Source organism: Cotesia glomerata, linkage group LG6 (genome assembly GCF_020080835.1).
Source record: "Cotesia glomerata isolate CgM1 linkage group LG6, MPM_Cglom_v2.3, whole genome shotgun sequence".
Lineage (NCBI taxonomy): Eukaryota > Metazoa > Arthropoda > Insecta > Hymenoptera > Braconidae > Cotesia > Cotesia glomerata.
Window position 1 is genome coordinate 22,332,135 of NC_058163.1, and position 6,310 is coordinate 22,338,444.

Sequence of the window (6,310 nt, forward strand, 5' to 3'; positions counted from 1 at the left end):
TAACCAAGTGATGCATTTTGAAGTTATAAGATAAAAAGTACGGAATTTTGAGTTTATTTCTTAACATTTAATGTAAATAATATTTTTTATTTACTTCACACTTTATCTCGTGCAATTGACAGTTTTTTACTCAATTATTAAATAATTATTATTATAAGAAATAATAAACGTAAGGCTAATGTAAAATTTAATAAAACTGCCAATAAAATTAAATGTGATTTAATTAAAGAGCTTTGGTAAATTTTTAAATCTACATTTAAATGGAAATTAAAGTTTATAACTTGAACATTCAGTGATGCTTAAATAAAGATAGAACAAATCTTCTACATAAGTCTATTATTATAAATTTTTGTACAAAATAAATCATTTTACGATATACGATAATTATCCTTATTTATTTGATACATTTTTAGTTTTTTCTAAAGTTGTTTATGACTAAGAGCTGGTTACTTCAGCTTCTGAGATGAAGGGACTGCCTTCTCTGAGTAATTCTCGCTCCTTTTTCAATTTCTCTGCTTGGAGAGCGGGTTTTATATTATAGTAGTAATCGTAGCCCATTTGAGCGAGCCCTACCAAGGTTATTGCGGTCAATCCCATACAGCAATAAACAAATCCATGGTGAAATCTATCAAGCCACTTATTTTTTGCTGAAAGTCTCATTGTTGCTAATTTATAATTCACCTAAACAAAAAATTCATAAATTCTGTCATTAGTTTCATTTTTTTTTTTTTTTTTTTTATATTTTAATAAAAACTTATAATTTTTTTAGCAAATAAATATTAAGAAAAATTTATCAAAAAAATTTCTAATGTCTGTCAATTTCAGTGTGATTTATTTTTTAGTTTTTTTTTAACAAATAAATTTGTTCCGAAAAATTATTTTTAAAAAATCGCATTTTTAATTTTTTAAAATTTCTACATGTTGATTTTTTTTTTTCTAATTTTTTTGCCATAATTTATTTATTACAATTCTTAAAATTATCAAATATCTGCTACATTAATTTGCACTAAAAAATTATAAATGCTATTTTTTAAAATAATTTTGTAAACCTAGTTTATTTTTCAAAACAAATAAAAAAATTTACATTAAAGTTAGCAGTCAGTTTACCATTTTTTAATTTTTTTTTTAACAAATTTGTTCTCATCAATTATTTTTATAAAATTGCATCTTTAATTTTTTCACATGTAAATTTTTTTTCTCATTTTTTTTTGTCATAACTTATTTATTAAAAAAATTATTAAATATCTGCTAAATTAATTTTCATTAAAAAGTTATAAATGCAATTTTTTTAAATAATTTTGTAAACCTAGTTTATTTTTCAAAACAAATAAAAAAAATTACATTAAAATTAGAAGTCAGTTTACCAATTTTTAATTTTTTTTTAAAAACAAATTTGTCCTAAAAAATTATTTTTATAAAATTGCATTTTTAATTTTTTTAAATTATTACGTCAACTTTTTTTCTCATTTTTCTGCCATAACTTATTTAATAAAAAAATTATCAAATATCTGCTAAATGAATTTTCATTAAAAAATTATCAAGTGCCTGCTAATTTTAGTAGCAAATATTTTTTGTAAAATTCCATTTTTTTTTTCTAATTTTCACAATATTTTATTAATTTAACAATTATACATTTTTGTTTTTAATAATTAAAAAAAATTAAATTTCACAAATTTTTTTTAAAACTAACCTCCAAAAATTCTTATTAAATTATTTTATCTTTTAAAATTTTAGAGATATTAATTAACAATTATTTAAATAATCAATTAACCTGTTAACAACAATCTTGCAATTGTTTGCGGTTTGCTGAACACTGTTTTTTTATTCACGTTCTAATCGACAAAAATAAATAACCACACATATAACTATCCCGTACGCAGTGCTCATGCGCGCTTCTCTAAGAAGCGCCAAATTCAATATCAATTTTTTGTTTTATTCTTTTTATATTTTTCTAAGTTTATTATTGTTTTTTATTTCACAAATATATGCTTAATATTTTTTTATTATTTCACTGATTAATAATAATAATAATATTTTTTTCACTGACAGATTGAGATTATTTATTTATTTATTTATTTATTTACACTTAGGCCCAACAGCAATTGCCATTAATACTAATTTTAATTACAATGAGTTTTACACAAGAGAGACACATAAATATAGTTAACACAGATAAATATTGTTAATTAACATAATATATTCATTAAAATGTAATCTGATTCATTAATTGCTATATGCTGTTATTAAAAATTTATTTTGAATTAATTGCGCAAGTTTACTAGAATAGATGCTAGGTCATTGATAGTTACTATTTGAGTAAATCCTAGTAAGTCGCATTCATGGACACTATTTTTTACAATTATATTACAAAGGTTTAACATTTTATAAACAGGGGAAGTTTGTACCAGAACTGACTTGACTATAGATGAATAAAACAAATCTGTTGTTCTTAAATTACACCATGGTACCAATATTGGTTCCTGCTGCAATAATCTAGGACTGTCTACTAGACCTGTAAGCAACTTTTCTGCCCTCCGGCCGGAAAGTGGCAACTTTCTGGCCGCTGCGCTAAACAAAGTTGCCACATTCCGGCTACGTCGAGCAGAAAAATAGTATACACACCTTGGCCAGTAAAAAGTAAAACCTCAGACCACATGTTTGTCAACCTCGGCTTCGCCTCGGCCAACAATTACATGTGATCTGAGACTTTTCTTATTTTTCTCCCCTCCGGGCGGAAAGCGTCAATTTTCCGCCCGCTGCGCTAAATGAAAATGCCGCTTTCCGCCTCCGTCGAGGAGAAAAATAGTATTCTCACCACAGGCAGGAAATAAGAAAGCCTCAGATCACATGTTTGTCGACCTCGGCTTCGCCTCGGTCAACAATTACATGTAATCTGAGACATTTCTTATTTTCCTGCCCTAGGTAAGAAAAATACTATTACTGGCCTAGGTATGTAATATACTATTTTTACAAATAATATAGACGAGCAAGTTCTCCTCTCCTCCAGAGTCAACACCCAGCATCATTGTATAGCTGTATATAGTTAGTACCTAACGCAGGGTATAGACCAGTAATTTTAAAAGATAAGTATTTGAGAAATTTTCTTTGGACTTTCTTAATCTCAAGTATGTGTTTTTTATATGTTGGGGACCATACAAAATCTACAATATACAGTCGACGCTTTACAAGCCTCCCTAGACAGTACGGAGGGTAGAAGTACCCTTCTACCCTCTATAAGCCGGACTGCTTATGCACTTGATTTTAATGCTCAATGCACGCAGAATAGTATATTACATACCTAGGCCAGTAAAATAAGAAAAGTCTCAGATCACATGTAATTGTTGGCCGAGGCGAAGCCGAGGTTGACAAACATGTGATCTGAGGCTTTCTTATTTACTGGCCAAGGTGTGTATACTATTTTTCTGCTCGACGTAGCCGGAATGTGGCAACTTTGTTTAGCGCAGCGGCCAGAAAGTTGCCACTTTCCGGCCGGAGGGCAGAAAAAAAAATTTTGTTAAAATAACTTAAGATATGTTCTAGTAACAAATGCATTTGTTAATATAGGGATAACAAATTATATGTTAAAATAACAAAATTTAGGTTATAGCAAGTTATTAATATGTTATAACAACAAAACTATTTGGTTACTATAGCAAAATCTTTAAGTAGATTCGACTAAATAATTCAGTTAGTATAACAAATTTTTTTGTTGAAACAGCAAAATTATTCTATTAAAATAACAAATAAATTTACATTAAATGTTACAATAAATTTTATAAGAATCCATAATTTAAAAATATGCTATAATCAGTGATATCTGATTTGGAAAATATTTTAGCAATAAATTAGTTTTGTTATTGCAATAAAATGATTTCGTTAGGACAACAAATTGATTTGGTGATTTAACAGACTGGTTTGTTAGTACAACTTGAAAAATTTTGTTAATGCGATTAATGGATTTGTTACTATAACTAAACTCATTTGTTACCAGAACATATTTTTCATATAACCTGCATTGAAAATGTGAGTTTCAATGCCTGTTGAACCAACTGAAACTAGACAATTTCAGACCAATGCGACTGTGCCGAGCAGGTATCAATTATTTCTTCCCGGCGGACAGAAAATGACGATTTTCTGTCCGCGAGGTGAAGTTGCAGCTTTATTTTCAATCCTATCGATTGTTTGTTTATTTTATACCTTTATAATTGTCATTCTAACCGTTAACTGTACTGACATATTATAATTCTGTTATTAAGCATAAATAAGAATGATAAAAGAAAACTTGTCAATTTACGAATAATGTTTGGTAAAAAATAAACTATTACTTTCTATTTTATTATAAGTTTCATAATAAAATGGTATTTTCGCTGTTCGTCTGAAACTATCTAGTTCTGGTTGGCTCCAGACATTGAAACTAGCATTTTTAATGCAACTTATATGAAAAATATAATGTGTGACGCGGGATGAAACACGATTTCAGACCGAGTGATGCCAGCCCTCACTTCGCTCGGGCAGGCAACTTCACTCTGGTCTGAAATCGTTTTGTTTCATCCCTAGTCACACAATATACTATTTTAGTTATCCCGTCTTTCGTTATTTCAACAAAATCATTTTTATGCGTGTGCTTAGCATACATACTCTTATTAAGATTACTATTATTATCATTACGTTACATTAGATACTAGGATATGTATATCTTCATTGTCTCGCTCTTGCTCTTAATGTATTTAAATCCGTTATTCTAACTTATTCTTCAATTTTTTTTTTCTTGCTGGTGTAGTCCAGCTGGTCTCTCTGAATATCATGTACAGCCAATGTTTGTTCGGCAATGAGCCGAGTCCTCACAGTCGAAGACAATCGAAAATTAACCTGGCGCATAGCGAAAATTATTCGACAATGGTGGGACTCGAACCCATGCCTGGCCAGTACCCGTAGTTCGAAGTCAAGCACGTTAGCCACTCGGCTACAGGTACTGGTTTTATTGTCCACTTACTTATTTATTTTTTATTTTACATTTATTATCCTCAGATTCGGTAGAATCTGGCGCCAAGTTCCGTTCAAATCCGTTGTAAACGGAGCGCCAGACTACCGACTGTGTTTACTGTAAGCAGAACGGTATTTCGAGGTTGCAAAATTTTATTTAATTATATGGTTCTCCTTTTTCCAAAATGATATATTATAAAATTAATTTATACTTTATTTTACTGATATTAATTAATTATAATCAATTATACCACTTAATTCACTTAAAATTATTAAATTTTATCAGCACAAACTATAGTAAGCCCAGAAATTTCGATCCTGACTTTTTTTCGATGGGGAATATCAGCGCCACAGACTAGATAAAATAAAAATGTGTAGCAACCCTTCCTATAGACACGCAACTACAGTAAAAAAAAGTGATTCATAGCTTGCATCTATGGCCGCCAGGGTGCACTAGAATTACATCTACATAAACTGTAGCTTCAAGGGGATAGTTTGCAGTAAAAAATGCAGTCAACACGAGATTTAAGTTGTTATCAATTGTAAATTTTCATTATAATTACAAAAAATACTAAAATCCGAACAAAAACAGTTTCACTGTAAAAAAGTCGCGCCAAGTCCACGTTCATAAGACTATTAGGAAAAAAATTTTTTTTCTTTAAAAAGATTCAAAATAAAAATTAAAAATCCAAGTAACCGATATGATTGTTTTGATTTTCGGAAATTAAAAAATTTTATTGTAAATTTAAAAATAAAGAAAAAAATTGTAGAACGTACGTGGTGTGCGTCATTGTCTATTTCAATTTTTTTAAAGTCCTAGTAAATAGATTTTACGAATTTCATTAAAAGTAAAATATTTTGCAACCACGCACACTAAATACGTTCTAAAATTTTTTTTTTAATTTTTAAATTTACAATAAAATTTTTTTTAATTTCCGAAAATCAAAAACAATCATATCGGTTACTTGGATTTTTTAATTTTTTTATTTTGTATCTTTTTTTAAAGAAAAAAAAAAAATTTTTTTTCTAATAGTCTTATGAACGTGGACTTGGCGCGACTTTTTTACAGTGAAACTGTTTTTGTTCGGATATGGTTTTCTCCCAACTACTGCACCGAGTTTTCCACTGCGAATGCGCAGAGTTATTAAAAAATTAAGCGCAATTATTTTACTGATAAATAATAATCATATTTTTTTTGTCAATTTATATATAATTAACAATATTATAATAACAATTATTTATTAATAATACGTAAGTATTATTATTAAATTTATTTTAATAACTGTAGAAAAAATAGAGTAGTGCTTATTAATTTATAATTGTTATT

At 28.3% G+C, this 6,310-nt stretch overlaps 1 long non-coding RNA gene across 1 annotated transcript; it reads right to left on the reverse strand.

Annotated features, from left to right (window-relative positions):
* Nucleotides 1-319: 319 nt before the first annotated feature.
* LOC123267756 lies at nt 320-1,962 on the reverse strand. Its single transcript, XR_006510120.1, has 2 exons — nt 1,772-1,962; nt 320-681 (listed from the first exon to the last, which is right to left on the reverse strand). It is a non-coding gene; the product is annotated as an uncharacterized LOC123267756 (long non-coding RNA).
* Nucleotides 1,963-6,310: the final 4,348 nt, after the last annotated feature.